Source organism: Pongo abelii, chromosome 3 (assembly GCF_028885655.2).
Source record: "Pongo abelii isolate AG06213 chromosome 3, NHGRI_mPonAbe1-v2.0_pri, whole genome shotgun sequence".
In the NCBI taxonomy this organism is placed as follows: Eukaryota; Metazoa; Chordata; class Mammalia; order Primates; family Hominidae; genus Pongo; species Pongo abelii.
The window spans coordinates 15259930-15277043 of NC_071988.2; the positions used below are offsets into that span (position 1 = coordinate 15259930).

At 41.3% G+C, this 17114-nt stretch overlaps 1 pseudogene; it reads right to left on the reverse strand.

Moving 5' to 3' along the window:
* Positions 1-13510: 13510 nt before the first annotated feature.
* LOC100459748 (small ribosomal subunit protein eS21-like) lies at positions 13511-13835 on the reverse strand (annotated as a pseudogene).
* Between the last annotated feature and the right edge of the window lie 3279 nt (positions 13836-17114).

The following is a 17114-nucleotide window of genomic DNA, read 5'->3' on the forward strand; positions in this document are numbered from 1 at the left end:
TTTAGAAAAAAGCTTTAATGACACTGCCAGTTTTGTCTTGGCTTTATAAATGAGATCTCTCCAACCTTGCTTCATTAGTTTTGCAAAATAGAAAAGTTCTGTATACCCTAACCACTCACTAGGGTGGTGCATGTGCTGTTAGTGTCGAAAAATGTAGCTTCTATGTTAATAAATCACGAATTGTTGCCCCAAATCTAAAAGATCTTAAAAGAGGAGATACAGGTTTTTCATCACATAGGTGATGCTACACCTACTGATTTGTTTAGTTGACTAAATCGTGGCTCCTGGGAATCTCTGCTCTGAGAGATTTTTCAGTCCTTGGCGATTATTCTCTTTAGAGTCATTGTATTTACCTTCCTAGTGCATGGTTTCCTATCAGGGGTTTTAAATGCTTTCCAGCAGCTACTCACATATCAAATGATTGCCATCAGGATCAGATAACTTGAGGAGCTCAACCACCTGACCAGTGATGGCTACAGAGGTGCTGATAACAGTGACACCACCACCCTTCCTTCCAGTGCAACTATGGACGATGAGAATGTCTCTATGACTCTGTCCCAGTGTCTACGTCAACTCCCTCAATGGTGATAACCAAGACAAAGGCTATACCATTTAATTACACTCTCAGTTTGCTGAGAGGATAAAGAGGATAACCAAAAAGGGGCAGTTTTAAAAACAAACTAAAATAGAGACTAGACCTGAAAAATCCCTCAGCAGACAAAGTGAGTTAGGCCTTGAAAATAACCTTAACCTTTTTTAAATTGCAAACATAAGCAAAACTTAACTTGGGCCATTACATGTAGATGCTTATATCAGAGGAAAACAAAACTTTAGCTCAATCAATCAGAAGCAGCCAACTAACTTAGGTAACTAGAGGCTTTCTAGTGGGACAAACCAAATAAGGAAATTAAATATTCAGTCAAATATTTTATTTTTAATTTTAACAGACAAGGTCTCACTCTGTTGCTCAGGATGGAATGCAGTGGCGTGAGCATAGCTCAATGCAGCCTCAACTTCCTGGGCTCAGGTGATCCTTCTGCCTGAGCTCTCAAGTAGCTAGGATTAAAGGCGTGTGTCACCATACCTGGCTAATTTTTATTTTTTTTGTAGGAAAGGGGGCTGAAAGGGGGACAAAATAGGGGTCTTGCTATGTTGTGCAGGCTAGTCTCAAACTTTTGGCCTTAAGTGTTCCCCTTGTCTCGACATCTTCAGGTGCTGCTGAGCAAATATTTTCTTTATTTCTGCATTCACTGTATAAAAGCCAGTTCCTTGTGCCTCTTTATGGAGCTCCCAACCTCTTTTGGTTTGGTGCTTCCCAACTCATGAATTGTTGTTTGCTCAGATAAACTCTAAGATTTGTATTGTGCCTCAGTTTTTCTTTTAACACTTTCTTTTAACAAAAACAAGTAGGGGTGAGGGCAGAAGGACAGAAGAGAGAGATAGAGAGGTGAGGGTGGTGGGAGGGGGGGAAGGAAGATGCCTGATTTTTAAAAAGATAATCTTTTGAACCAAACTTTCCTTTTGTTTTTTTGAGACAGGGTTTCACTCTGTCACCAAGGCTGGAGTGTAGTGGCATGATCATGGCTCACTGCAGCCTTGATCTCCCATGCTTAAGTGATCCTCCCACCTCAGCCACCTGAGTAGCTGGGAACACAGACACACATCATCATGTCAGGCTAATTTTTTATGTTTTATAGAGATGGATCTCCCTACATTGCCCAGGCTGGCCTTAAACTCTTGTGTTCAAGTGATCCTTCTGCCTTGGCTTCCCAAATGAGATTACAGGTGTGAGCCACTGAACCCTGGCCAAGAACATTTTTGAAAGAAGACCTGGATACTTTAGGGAATTGGCTGACATTCCAAAGTGTTCTCTATTCCCTGTGGCTTTTGTGCCTTGTGAGAGGACTCTGAGAACTCACCAAATCCATTCCACAGCTATTGAACTAATGGGAGAACCTGATCGGGTTGAATGTCTGGTTTTGTCTTGGGAGGTGGGGCTGAGTGTCTTATACTTAGGCAGGATAGATTCTCCAGAAATGCCTCTCCATCATAGTCTATTAATTTTTACTGATTTCTTTAACAAGAGGTAAAGCTTTCATTTAATATCAGGCCCACCTGGGAGGAGAGGATTTGCTGACATTAATGTGTGAATGGCATCTATACTGGACACTGCCTTAAGAACAGACTCTGATTGCACAAAGGAGACAGCATATGTGATGATACCAAGTTATGGAAGATGGGCGTATCAGTCAGGGTTCTTTAGAGGGACAGAACTGATAGGAGATATATATAGGAGCTTGTTAAGTAGTAACTAACACGATCACAAAGGTCCCACAATAGGCTGTCTACAAGCTGAGGAGCGAGGAGAGCCAGTCTGAGTCCCAACACTGAAGAATTTGGAGTTTGATGTTCAAGGGCAGGAAGCATCCAGCAGAGAAGAAAGATGTAGGCCGGGAGGTTAAGCCAGTCTAGGCTTTTCACATTTTTTTCCTGCTTTATATTCTAGCCATGCTGGCAGCTGATTAGATGGAGCCCACCCAGGTGGGTCTGCCTTTCCCAGCGCATTGACTCAAATGTTAATCTCCTTTGGCAACACCCTCACAGACACAACCAGGATCAATAATTTGCATCCTTCAATCCAATCAAGTTGACAATCAGTATTAACCATCACAGTGGGAGAGGATATCTTAAGATAAGGCTGGGAGTAAGACAAACATTTCAGACACTTACCGGAATGTCTCCCAATCTCTGCAAACATAGCATGCCTAAAACCTTGGTATTTTTTTCACCCATGAAGCTGCTGCTCCATATCTTATTAATTCCAATTCCCTTCTCCTGGGTCACTGAAACTGGAAACCTCAGTTCTTTTTATTTATCTCTTTGCCTCACCTATATTCACCCTCAAAATGTCATTTGTCTTGTCCTCTGTTTTCTATTTTAGTCATTAGTGCCCTAGAATAGTCCCTCAGCATTAGGGGGGCAGAAAAGTAGCCAGATCCCCCTTGGTTTAATTAATTGCCCTGTACTTACTAGCTTTGACTCTCTGGGTAACTTACTTAACCTTCTGTGCCTCAGTTTCCTCATGTCATTTGAGATGCCAAAGAGTATTTGTCGCATGCAGTCAGAGTGAGGATAAAATGTGTAAAATGCTAGGGATAGTGCCTGGCTACGTAATAAATATATAATAAGCACTAGGTATCATTTCAAAAGACTACTAACTGGTTTTGCTGCCTTCTCATCTCACTAATCTATTCCCCAGAGAGTGTGCAGATTGGTCTTAACAATACGCGTGAACAAAGCACTTCCTGCTGGAACAATTTCCACGATCCTCTGGTCCTTCTCAAGTGGGTTTCAGGGTGTCTTCCCAGCCTTATATACTGCCACACCCTAGCAGGTAGTCTGTGCTTGCCTGGTCCCAGCACTGCCATCTGCATCCACATCTCTGTGCTGTCCAGACTCTTTGCCTGGGACTTTTTTCTTCTTTTCTACATGGCCATCTACTTATCCTCTCAGGCACAGATCAGACATTCTACACTCAGTGGAAACTTTGCTGACCTTCCCTGCCTCATCACAAAGTGGTGTTGATTGTTTCTCTTTCTGTAGTCCTGTGGCAATTTGTATATCCCTCAAATTTATCCCACCCACCAGAATGAACCATGTAGCAGCCCGAATGGACATTAACCCTATGGCATCCACATCTCGTAGGTGGGGAAGCTATGCCCTTCCTGCCCATCTCAGGTCTCACGGACTTCCTTGTGATCACATTGCCTATACCCTCCCTCACGGCATCACAATACCCTCCTGGCAACTCTTAGCACAATCTCTGAAGGAATTGAGGGAAACATTTTTCAGTTTGTAGATAAGAGTAGGTGAGAAAGAAAGTGAGAGGAATGAATTTGGGGAAGCATGCATCTATAAGAGTTGAATTATCTGGTTCCTATGCCGTGTGTCTCTTCCAACAGCTTTCAGAGACCATTTGTTTGTTTGTTTGTTTTGTTTTTTTTGAGATGGAGTCTTGCTCTGTCACCCAGGCTGGAGTACAGTGGCGTGATCTTGGCTCACTGCAACCTCCGCTTCCCAGGTTCAAGTGATTCTCCTGCCTCAGCCTCTCGAGTAGCTGGGACTACAGGCGTGCACCATCACACCCAGCTAATTTTTGTATTTTTAGTAGAGACTGGTTTTCACCATATTGGCCAGGCTGGTCTTGAACTCCTGACCTCAGGTGATCCATCCTTCTCAGCCTCCCAAAGAGCTGGGATTACAGATGTGAGCCACTGTACCAGGCCTGCTTTCAGAAACTTTTTAATACAAGTGTCAAACTCTAGAATGTTCCTACACCAAGGATTTGCTTTCTTATTTTTGTGCTCACTTCCCTCCCTGGGAGGCAGTCAAGAGAGAGTACAGAATAAAAGCCTCTGATACATGAAAATAGAGATGATGTTCTCCACTTGGGTTACAAAACCCTGTATAGAGGAGAGAGCTGTGGACTCTGCAGTTGTTCACTCTGATGCTCCTTCTTTTAGCAATGTAGCATGGATACTCACATCTAAATTGTTAGTGTTCTATGTTGAGTTATTATTGTCTTTCAGGAAAAAGCTACTGAATCCAACTGTGTCAGGAAGGGTTCCCAGGAAGTAGAGCCTGAGGCAGGGGTTGTTGTAAAAGTGACTTATTGAGTGAGTGCTCTCAGGACAAGGGGAGTGAGAAAAGAACAGGGTGGGAAAGAAGCCCAAGTGTGGATGTTGTTTTGGCTGGGGATCAAATTAGTCTAGATCCCATGGAGAGGTCTCTGGAGCATGAATTGCATGACAGAGTTGGACTCCTCTTAGGGTAAGGAGTATGGTCTTTAAACCCTTATGTCGGTCAGTCATTGGCCCCCGTCTTCTCTGAAGGAGTTGAGGTGGAAGTGTGATCTGGATGAAGCAGCTCCTTTTTGGTTGAGACAAATCTCTGATGAACGGAGCCCCAGTGGCATCTACTGTACCAACCATCTTGGAGCAAAGAAGTGGGGAAAGAAGACAGATTGGAGGATGTGCCGACTGCTCAAAACACAGTCTTACTGAGGTACCTTCGAGATGCTGACATGGTGATGGGACAACTGTGTGTGCATGTGGTATCTGGATGTGGGAGTCTGTGATGGGAGAAAGTAGCCACAGAATTTTCCAAGATATATGGTATAGGACCTAGGTCCTCTTGGTAAAATAAAGGATGACGACTTCAGAAGACATGAGGGCCTGACAAAAGTAAGCCTTGGACATTTGATTTTTGATAATCTAGAGTCTACTTAATAAGCCATAGCCATGCTATGTCTGTACCTTGGTCTAGCAATAATTGACTGTGATGATATTATGCTTTCTATTTAATTTAATTTGTTTATTTGGAATTTGTATTTTAGCTTTTAAAATTTAACCCATCTAAACAAGGTGATTCCAAAAGGGAAGTGGATGTGTTCCAGCCCTTTAATTGGGGAGCTACTGCCAGGAGTTCTGTATTGAGCTCTGTGTTCCCTGAGAGTAAAGCAAAAAGGGGCTAAGCATTGGGTTATAAGGTTCTTCTTCTTCTTATTATTATTTTTAAAGGTGCTATAATGTGAAGAAGGACCCAAAGCTTTCTTTATCTCTCCCAATAATCTCAAACCAAATAGGTGGAACTCCTCGCATAAGTTGATTTACAAGTGCCTCTGTAGATAGCTTTCAACAGTGATTCTTGGGCCCTTCCAGAGGTTCTAGAGCTGCTAATGTCTTTAAAGTAGTTTCTTGTCTGCTTCAACTTGGACTTTTAAGAGTGGATGACCTCAGAAATCTGAAGGAGTTGAAAACATACGTGGGACTGACTTTTATATTTTTACATATTTAAAGATCTTTAAAAAGATCTTTAAATCTGTAGCTTGCTAGTTGATTGTATGACTGTAGGGCCTGTAGATATTTTTATTGCTGTTAGACGGTTCAGCATTTCGCTCCTAAAGTTTTGTTCCATCTGTTCTTCAATGGAAATTCCCATCTCTGCGGTCACCATTTTCTACATGCCTGAGTAAGATCTTCCAGAGGTAGGGTTACCCATGGTGAAAGGGCTTGAATGGGCCAAGTTTGAAGACTTTGTCCTCCAGAATGTCAATAGATCCTAAGAACTGTAGGTATTTGTGTGTGTGTATTTATGAATGAAGTCTATAGATGAAGGCATTGTTTCAACAGCCTGAAAATGGTCTCTGACACATCTGTATTTATTAGCCTCTTTCTTTCTTTCTTTTAGAAGTCTGGTGTAGAAGAAATAATAATCAGTTAATTGAGAGGGTTCATTCATTTGAGTTCCGGTTAAAGTCACAGAAGGCTCTGATCTTAGTCCTATTGACCTCTGTAAAACAGCAATAATATTATTAAAGGATGTTGTCAGAAAATTAATTTTCTAAGCTGAGATATAAAGCTTTAAGATATATGTATGTGTTTATAGAGAGTTGAATTTTATACACATCTAATTATATGTGTGTAACAGTGTACCTGGCGTGGTGGATTTTTTTATTTAGAGGTGAACATAGAAAGTCATGTTGGAACAGCATCCTTTAGGTGAGGAATTGGGGCATATTTTGACTTTGGAAAATGGTATACAATTAACTGTAAAAAAAAAAAGTCCTGTGTCTTAGCAAAGGCTTCTCCTCAGTTTGCAGAGGTTTGGGGAGGGAGTGGACGTATTTGAATAAGGATCCTAAAAGCCTTCTGAAAGAGAAGGAAGGGAGGCACCAATTCCTACTACCAAATGTTAAAATTAGGAAACCCTGCCACAGTGGATTGTGATGGTCTTCACCAAGGTGCATGAGAGAAGAGGACAGTTAGGTCCCAAAGGCCAACTCACCACAAGGGGAAGTAGAGTCTGGCAGTGATCTGAACTCCACACAACAGCACTAACTCCAGGTTAAAGAGCTCAGTCCGGTGCACTAGGAGTCTGAGTGCAGAAGATTTACAGGTAGGAGTCAGGAAACTATCAAGTTTGCATGTTGCAATAAGGAGGTTAGACATTCCATGATGCTTTCAGAGCCATTGATGGGTTTCAAGCAAGGCAATGGCTTGGTTTTTGTATGACAGAGCTCATTTTAGTGACCAATATGGAGGATATTTTTAAGAGAAACAAGAATAGAGGCTGGGAAGCTATTGCCATGATCCACGAAAGAGGAAAAGACAGCTTGAATGAGTCAGTGGTGAAGGAAAAGTTTCAAGAAGTAGGAGGTAAAGTGATCATAGCTTGGTAATTGATTGGCTCAGGGGGAGCAATCATTAATTTGTTTGCTATTTGTGCTGTGTATTATTATTACAAATGGCAGGGATTAGAATAAGTGGCCAATTATTCTCTTCCTGTCTACTTGTTTTTAGCTGCTGGTCTCTAAAAAGAAAATTATGAAGATGGGGCTTTGATTAGCTTCTCCTACTTTCGTAATTACTGTGGTTATCATTCCCAGTTTATTGGGTGAAGTCATTGTTTAAATTTGCATAAGTGGCTTTTGGATATGCAAAGGTTCAATTACATTAAAAGCTAGATATCAATTGATATAGAAGAACAATTATCTGGATATGTCCATGACATTAAAAAGAACAAAGACTGACTGGAGAATTTGCCAACATTTCCATTGAGTTAATTCTGGCTGCCAAAGAACTATGGGAGGAGAACATGAAGAAAAGAAGAAGAAATACAGACAATCTTAGCCAAATGGTACCTCTGCAGATTAGAAGAATGGAGGGCATGCAAAAAAAAAAAATTAAATTTGAAAACCAGCACATTTTTTGTTGTAAAACAACAATAATCACAACAACCTAAAACAATAAGGTTATTTATATGGTAAAAATAAAAAGGCATCCCCCACCACAACCTCCTACTGTCTAAAACCCCGGGGACAACTTCTGTTAACAGACAGGTGGGGATTCTTCCAGTCAGAAATGTCGTTAAAGAGATTCCATTCATTGTACAGAATCTATGACGACACATGTTTCACCAAGGTAACCTTTGATCTGTTTTCTTATCTGTTAAAGTCTACTTGATGATTCAGTTTATAGCTTGCTAGTTGGCTGAATGCTAGAATTGTTGCTGGCAAGGAATGCTGTTACAGGGGGCCAGTTGACAGTGGAAGTAAGAGAGACAGGACAAAATGCCAGGAGAAAAAGGTCAAGTCAAGGTGGAGTACAAAAGGCAGATGCCAGGCAGGAAAATGGGACGGGCTTGGAAAAGAAGGCTTAGTAGAGTCCACCTTCCTTGTTTTCACGTTTTGTAACTTAATTACTCCAACATCTTTGCTGCTGACTTTTACCCCTGCTTTCTCCTAAATTACTCTCCCAAAGGTCACCAAAGGACCACGTGGTCATCACATTTGATGACCTTCTCTCCATTTTTACCCTCCTTAACCTCTCTGTGTTTGATATTGTCAACCACTGTCCCTTTCATGAGTCCGTTTCCGTGGTGATGGTGACATTGTATTCTTCCAGCTCTTAAATCCTCCTGACTGTTCTTTCCCTGAGCTCCATAATGACTCCCCTTCCTCTTCTCTAGTCTTCTTTTTTTTTTTTTTTTGAGATGGAGTCTCACACTCTCACCCAGGCTGGAGTGCAGTGGCGCCATCTCGGCTCACTGCAAGCTCCACCTCCCGGGTTCACGCCGTTCTCCTGTCTCAGCTTCCCAAGTAGCTGGGACTATAGGCACCCACCACCACGCCTGGCTAATTTTTTGTATTTTTAGTAGAGACGGGGTTTCACTGTGTTAGCCAGGATGGTCTCGATCTCCTGACCTTGTGATCCGCCCGCCTCGGCCTCCCAAAGTGCTGGGATTACAGGCGTGAGGCACCGCGCCCGGCCTTCTCTAGTCTTCTAATTGTGGGGTCTGCCTACAGAACTGTTCTTTTCTTACTTCTCTTTTTTCTGCATTTTCTATTTCTTGGATATTTAATTCACTCCTATGGCTTCAATGATGATTTCTATGACAGAGGTTTTGAAATATGACAGATACAGACATAACTAGAAATATAAATCTGACCCTGACCTCCCCTGGAGTTCTAATCTCCCATTTTCTGTTACCTGCTAGGCAAGTCCCATTTGTATTTTATTTTATTTTTATAGAAAGAAATGAGATAATCATATGTATTGTAGAAATATGAATCCATACACATATGTACTGTATATATATATATGAATACATATACATATACATATACATATGTAATACATATACATGTATATTGTGTATATACACACAAGCACATCTTAATGAGACCAATGTCAGGTCTCTACCCCCGAACAATTATGTTGGAATATGCAGGATGGGGCTGCAGCACTTGTGTCTATTAAAAGCTCCCAGAGTGATTGGAAAAGAACAATTATTTCCATAGGTTTTGGGGAACAGGTGGTGCTTGGTTACACGAGTAAGATCTTTAGTTGTGATTTGTAAGATTTTGGTGCATCTATCACCTGAGCAGCATGCATTTGTATTTTAAACTTAGCATTTCTAAAACAAAACTTGTCTTCTTCACCTTCAAACTCCTCAGTATGGGCTAAAGAGACCTTTCTGGCCTATTCCCTGCTCACCTTTCGTGTTTCATCTCTTACCACTCTTCTACAAGCACCCTCTTTTCCAGTCATATCACATAACTGCAGTTTCATGAACATGTCATGTTTCACATGCCTCTATGCTATTGAAAACTATGTTCTGTCCCCCTGAAACATCCTTCTCCTCGGGCCTGAATTTTTTGTCCCAAAACATTCCTTCCTCAACCCTCCAAATTTTTCTTGTGTATCGTTTTCCTTAGGAAGGCTTCCTGCATCTGATGCCCTTCTGCTGTCTCTTATAGCACCCCTTGGAAACTTCTGTTATAGATCGTATCACACTAAAGTGTAGCTGGTTGCTTACTTGTTTGTATTCCCAGGTGAACTGTGAGCCCTTGGAAGTGAAGAAGTATGTCTTTGATGTCTGTACACTCAGGGCCTAAAAAAGTGCTTAACACATAGTAAGTGGATTCACACACTTTTTCTGTACTTAATACATACTGAATGTGAATACATACAGTATGTGAATCTACTTCTCTCTCCTGGTTTCTTTATTTTTGATGGTGGTGAAGCCATCTCAAATTTATATCTCTAACCCTGACATTCCTCCTAACTCCATGATAACATCCTTCCTTCAAAACATCTCCACTTGAATGTCCAAGACGTTTATTAAATCTAGCAGGGGCTAAGCAAAGCCCCTGCTGTCTTTGCCCACCATACCCCATCTTGGTAAGGGCACCACCATTTATCCAGCTGTTCTGAGTACAAACTCTGGAATCATCCTTTTTCTTCTACTCTACATCAAATCCAATAAAAAAAAAATCGTACAAACGTTGCCTGATCATAGATCTGGAATCTGGCCATTTTTCATCTCCTCCAGCAGTGCTATATCAGTTCAAGCCACCATTCTCTTCCCTGGGCTCCCATGGTGCCTTCTTACTGGTATCTGTTTACTCTTGCTCTCTATAAATGATTCCTCCAAACAAAGGCCAGAGGTACTTACCTTGGCTTACAAGACCATTCAGGATTAGGCCTTTGGCTATCTTTCTGGGCTCATTACCTATCACCTCCTCCTTGTTGACTCTGCTACCTACACAGGCCCCCTTGTTACTTTCTGAACACACCAGATGGACACCCATTTCAGGGCTTTTTTCATGCTACTCTCTCTGCCCCAGATACTTCTCTCCTAGAACTTCACTTGGCTCACTGCCTGGCTTTCTTCTGGTGTCTGCCCAATAGTCACTTCGGAAAGAGGCCTTCTCTGACCATAATATCTAAAAAAGCACCCCCACAGACTCTATCCTCTTACCCTGATTTGTTTTTTCCTTTGTCATATGATGTTTTATATTTCTTTATATATCTATTGATACTCTCTTTCATTAGTACATTAGCTCCCTGAGAATAGGGTCTTTGTCTACCATGTTCTTTGCTGTAATCCTAGCATCTGGAACTTTTCCTGGCATATAGCAAAAGCTCAACAAATACTTGATGAATGAATAATTCCGGTTATTCAAGGCCGTGAGTCATATTTGACTCCTCAGTTGCATTCCCTCCTGTGTGTAGTCACTGAGCCCTTTAGAGTCTTATGTTTATTCATTTCACATTTATTGACTGTAAACTGTCTTATGGTCTGTTTATCTTTGAGCTAACTTACTTTCCACAAATGTCATATCAAATGAAGTAAATGAAGTAATTAATGCAACAAGAACTTTGTAAACTCTAAAGCACTATACAAATGTCATTTTTCTTCGAGTCCCACTGCAATGACATGAATTAATGTTACTTCCTCTTCCAATCTATACAGGAGCCTCTAACTGAACTTTCTCCTTCCCAAATTCTCCTTAGATTATATATTTTGCACCCTGCTGCCCACTTAGTCTTCTTAAAGCCTTGCTATAATTATGCTCCTCTCCTACTCAAAAACTTTGACTGCCTTCCAGTTCTTGACCAAATAGTACACAAAGTCCTTGACTTGTAATCAAGACCTTCCCTGATGTGGCTTCAGATTGCCTTTTCACTGTTTCTCACTCTTCTCCCACCCAAACCCTGGATTTTCAAGTAAGTTTAGCCCACTAATCTTTCCCTGAGCCCAACTGCCTTCCTCCACTTGTCTTTCACTCATGCTTCCCCTCTGAATGGAAAGCTTCCTGCATACCTTCTCCTTAAAAACAATCAAACAAAAAAAAATCACACCTTACAGGCTCAGAACAAGTGAGCATCCATGGATTCTGCCATTCGTGGGTTTTTCTACTTCAAGGTGTTCTTTCTGTACTCTCTATTCTTATAGCATTTCATTCTTCCTGTTGAGGGGTACCCTTATGCTCCAACCTTCCTTTCTCTGGAACAGAAAGGAAGGAAATAGATGCAAGGATTACTTTTAGCATCTGCTTCCATTTTCATTATTCTGATTTAGAAGGCAAGGAAAGTCTTATCTGTTCTTGTCCAAGCTTCTCAGATTATTTGTCCCTCCTTTCTCTCTCTGAGATCTGCCTGCCACAATAAGCATGCTTTCATGACTCCCACCTCCATGTGGGAGGGTTTCAAGGACAGGCTTTCATCTTGACAAATATGGCAGCCTGCCTTTCTGAGCTGGTAGTAGAGGGAAGTAGTGGGAAGCCTACGTGGTTTTTTTTTTGTTGTTGTTGTTGTTGTTTGAGATGGAGTTTCACTCTTGTTGCTCAGGCTGGAATGCAGTGGCATGATCTTGGCTCACTGCAACCACTGCCTCCTGGGTTCAAGCAGTTCTCCTGCCTCAGCGTCCTGAGTAGCTGGGATTACAGGCGTATGCCACCATATCCAGCTAATTTTTTTTTTTTTTTTTTTAGAGACAGGATTTTACCATGTTGGCCAGGCTGGTCTCGAACTCCTGACCTCAGGTGATCCATTCACCTAGGCCTCCCAAAGTGCTGAGATTACGGGCATGAACCACCGCACCTGGCCAAGCCTACATTTGACTAAAGGATAAGCTGCCTTCTCCATTCTAGCCTTTCTATATTATACAGCCAATGATTTGGCTTCTCTGAATCTGACTCCATTTCTTAATTAGTTTTGAACTCTGGAGAAAAGCATCGGTTAATTATCACCTTCCCTTAAACTCAAACATCACCCAGATGACTTTTTTGGCAAACTTCTCTATAATACAGATTTTTGTAAGGCCTTATTCATATTTGTAACCCAATACGTAAGCATATAGAAAGGAGAGGCAGTATTATATACCATCATTTGTCTTAAATCTCTTTCGACTTCAGATTCATGAGACAGTATTTATTTGCATGGAGGCTATATGGGCTAATACATTTGATACTGAGAAAAAAATTAAAAATTAAATATATATGGTGGGAAATAGGATGTGTATTAGTCGGTTCTCACAGTGCTACAAAGAACGACCTGAGACTGGGTAATTTATGAAGAAAAGAGGTTTAATTGACTCACAGGTCCACAGGCTGTACAGGAGGCATGGCTGGGAGACCTTAAAAAACTTAAAATCATGGCAGAAGGTGAAGGGGAAGCAAGCATTTCTTACCATGGTGGAACAGGAGAGAGAGAGAACAAAGGAGAAAGTGCTACACACTTTCAAACAACCAGATCTCATGAGAACTCTATTAGGAGAACAGCAAGAGGGAAGTCTGTCCCGTGATTCAGTCACCTCCTACCAGACCCCTCCTCCAACACTGGAAATTACAATTTAATGTGAGATTTGGGTGGGGGCACAGAGCCAAACCATATCAAGATGTTTCTTGTTTCTTGGAATTGTGGCTGAAGCTCAAAGCTGATTATAATGTACAAGTTCTCTACATTATAAATAGTGACACTGGAAACATTTTTAGGACTTACTGAGAAATTACAATACAGAACCTGTGACTATCAACTCCATCAACCCCCTTCAACTATGTAAGAAAGGGCTTGAGAAGGTGCCTTAAAGAGGATTTATAGGTGTACGAGCATTTTGACATTTCTTGACTCCTCACTCTGTGGGATGAAAAGAGGGTTTGTCCTTTTTTTTTTTTTAGGTTTTCACTATTTATTTATGACAAATATTCCACATCCGTGATTCTCTCCAGTCAAAACTTCTTTGAGACGATACCATCGGCCTTGGCCAATCAGAGAATCGAATCATCTGACTCACCGATCCTACGAATGGCCCTGCAGATAGCATAAGTTTTAAACTGGCCATTAAACCTGCCCGTGACCTTGTCAACCTCGGCCACGTTCATCTGGATGGATGCGTGGTCCTTGCCACCGATGATGCAGTTGCTAGCGGAGCATTTCCGCAGCGCTTACAGGTCCACGAACTCGCCGGCGTCGTTCTGCATTTCGAGGCTGCGCCTGCTGCCACCATACAACGCGCGCAAGAGAAAGCCGAGAGTTTGTCCTCTTATGCCAAGTTAGAGCAGCCCTCAAAGCAGATCTCGAAGGGAAGATGTCTACGGAGAGTGGATTTTGATGTATCACTCCATGAGACTGGTGCCTTTCTCTAGCCTGGAGAATTCCAAAGTTGCAAAGCTGGCTGAAGCTATTTGAGATGGCTGGTGAGGATTTGGGCCAGCAGAGGGGTAAGCCTCCAGGACTTGCAGAGTTTGAATGAGCAAGCATGTCTGAGTGGACCCCATGGAAAGCATTCAGGCTTTAGTTGTCTTAAAACGGCCATACCTAGAGCAAGTGTAAAGGCAGTTGTGGAAAATAATATAAACCAGTTACAATAACATTCTTGGAGCGCTTACCCAGGTACTAGGGATCATTTTATTAATCCTCACAACCACCCTAAAAAGCATTACTTTCATTCCCATTTTTCAGATGAGAAAATGGCGGAGTGAGGTCGTTATTTTCTCAAGATCATAGAATTAGCATGGTTCATAACTGGTATTTAAATAGCAGATCCTTGTATGTATTAGCTTGGTGTTGATCCCAACTATCTGTGGTTGGTTCCCAGATTTACTACCTCCAGCTTTGATTTCATTCTCTCCTGAACTCAAGACTTGTATATCCAACTGCTTACTTGATATTTCCATTTGGGTATGTCATAGCCAGTGGAAAACACTGGGTAATTTATGAGGATAAGAGGTTTAGTTGACTCACAGGTCCACAGGCTGTACAGAAAGCATGGCTGGGAGGCCTCAGGAAACTTAAAATCATGGCGGAAGGTGAAGGGGAAGCACTTGCTCTCCTCTCTGCCTAGAGGGCTAGAGGAAAGTTCTTGATTGCAACTTACCCCTACCTTACTCTTCCCTATCTTGGTTGCTTAAGTCACATCCTTTCCCTTACCTTCTCCCTTTGTCTGACATAACCAGTTGCTGTAGAACTTGAATCCATTGACTTCTCTCCATTTCCACTGTCATCTTGTGAGTGCAACCCACATCACCCCACTGCTTTTATTCTTCCCTCTCAGCCCACTCTCCACAGTAGAGACAATTATTTTCATCTCCCTTTACTGGCTTGTCATTTGTCTGAGAATAAAATCCAAACTGCACCACGGAGCCTTGCTAGGCCTGGCTGCTCCTCCCCTCGCTGTTCTCCGTGACTCACTGGACTTTAGCAGCTCTGGCCTCCCTTCTGTTCCCTAGGAACCTTGGCCTTTGCACTTGCTCTCCTCTCTGCCTAGAGGGCTCTTTTTCTCATCTCTTTGCATGGCTGGGTCATCCTCATCCTCTCTCCTCTCTGCCTAGAGAGCTCTTTTTCTCATCTCTTTGCATGGCTGGGTCAACCTCATCCTTTAGGTCTCAACTGAAAGGTCACCTTCTCACTGCTACTCCCAGCTGCTCCATCTCTTTCCCGTGTTTATCTTTGTCATAGTCCTTCAAACAATTGCTAATTAATTTGCTTATTTTAAAAAACTTGTTTGTTAGATGTGTTTATCCTGTTTCCTCCTCCCAACTATGATCTAAGCTCTCTGAGAAGGGGCCTGACTTACCTTCATGTTCATCACTGTAGTCCCACAATCTAGCAAATTGCCTGGCATATGGAGGTGTTCAGCAAATATCTGTTAAATAAATGAATGAATTTTTTTGTAAGTGTTATAAAAGAATGAAGAGAGAACCAAATGCAAGATGTCGTACACTACATATAGTGGATTTTTAACCTGGTTGGCGTGGGCAGAATGTTGTGGGAGCTAAAACATACAGTTATCATACTTATGACAATTGTAGCTCTTATAGACATTTAAAAAGCACCACCCATACTTATTCCAGCATTCAAAAAATATTTATTATTTTCTTATGTTCTAGGCACTAGGTTGGTGGCTGGAGATGTGACGAAATAGACATAGTCCCTCTCCTCAAAGCTTATGGTCTAGCATTCCTCCCTGGACAAGAGTAGGAAAAAGTTGGGAGAGGAGACAGAATCAGGTCAAGCTTTCGCTTCTTCCCTATAATATCCCTAGCAAGATATATCAGTGTAGAAATCTTAAATAAAATTTATAAGAAAAACACAGAAAGAGTCTCCAAAGGCTAGCAAAATGCCCATCCTTTAAACAGAATAATTAGCAAAGAGAAATTGGAGCAGAGCTTCGTTTAGAAAACAGTTGGTTTTTGCATGAATTTGTCACTTTTCTAATGTCAAAAATATAAGATGCCAATGCCAAAACTGAAAGTCAGAACTCAAGATACTTGTATCCATTTAGAAATTACTATAGCCCTGTTATTCAGTACTTCTGCCAATATCAACTTCTAATGCAAGGGAACTTGGAACAATGGAGAAAACAGTGGAAAAGTTGGAACTGGATAACCTGGATCAGAGTCCTTGCCCTGTTCCTACAGCTCTTTAGCCTTAAGGATGTGTCCTAACCTTTTCCAGTCCCAGTTGACTTGTCCATCTAATGGGGATGAAAAAAGAATATATCTCAAGACATTTTTGTAGATTAAATTGGCAAATCCATGTTATGTGTTTAGCATAGTGCCTGTCATCTAGCATACAGAATAATATATACTAATAATATAATTATGGTGATATAATTATTAGTGATTATAATTATTATAACTAATAATATAACAATAATAATATACTAATATATAATATTGCTAATATTATAATTTTTGGTAAAATTATTATTATAGTACCACCCAAGTTAGGGACTGTCATGAGGAATAAATGATGTGTGCATATACATGTGTGTGTAAATACCTATCACAGTGATTGGAACATAGCAGGGCTAAATGACTAGTTGTTGAATAAGCTAATGTATTGGGAAAGCTACAAAGGGTAGATTGTTATACAAATGCTTGTACTTCTTATTTTTAATAAAAATAGATTGAGCAATCAGAATCTCTCTATGAGCAAACAAAGGAGGTCAAAAGATGCTCAAAAATGTTCCTATCAATCAAGTATGTTATTAGAATATTCAGCAATCAATAGGGCATGGATGCTGCCCAACTGGAATAAATGCTGGCAGTAGCTCCAGATGAGGGTCCTGGGGGCCCCAACTCTGCCATGCATTATCCCTTTAGTTAGAAATTGTGGAAAGGTCTTGGAGGGGTCCTAAGAATGTACCAGAGAAGAGGAAGTGGCAGTATGGGGTGAAGGTGTTTGCATAGGATAGCAGCCATGTTCCAACAAGTACAAAGCAATTTCACTATCTTAATATCTGGTTTAGCTATGCTGGTGCTT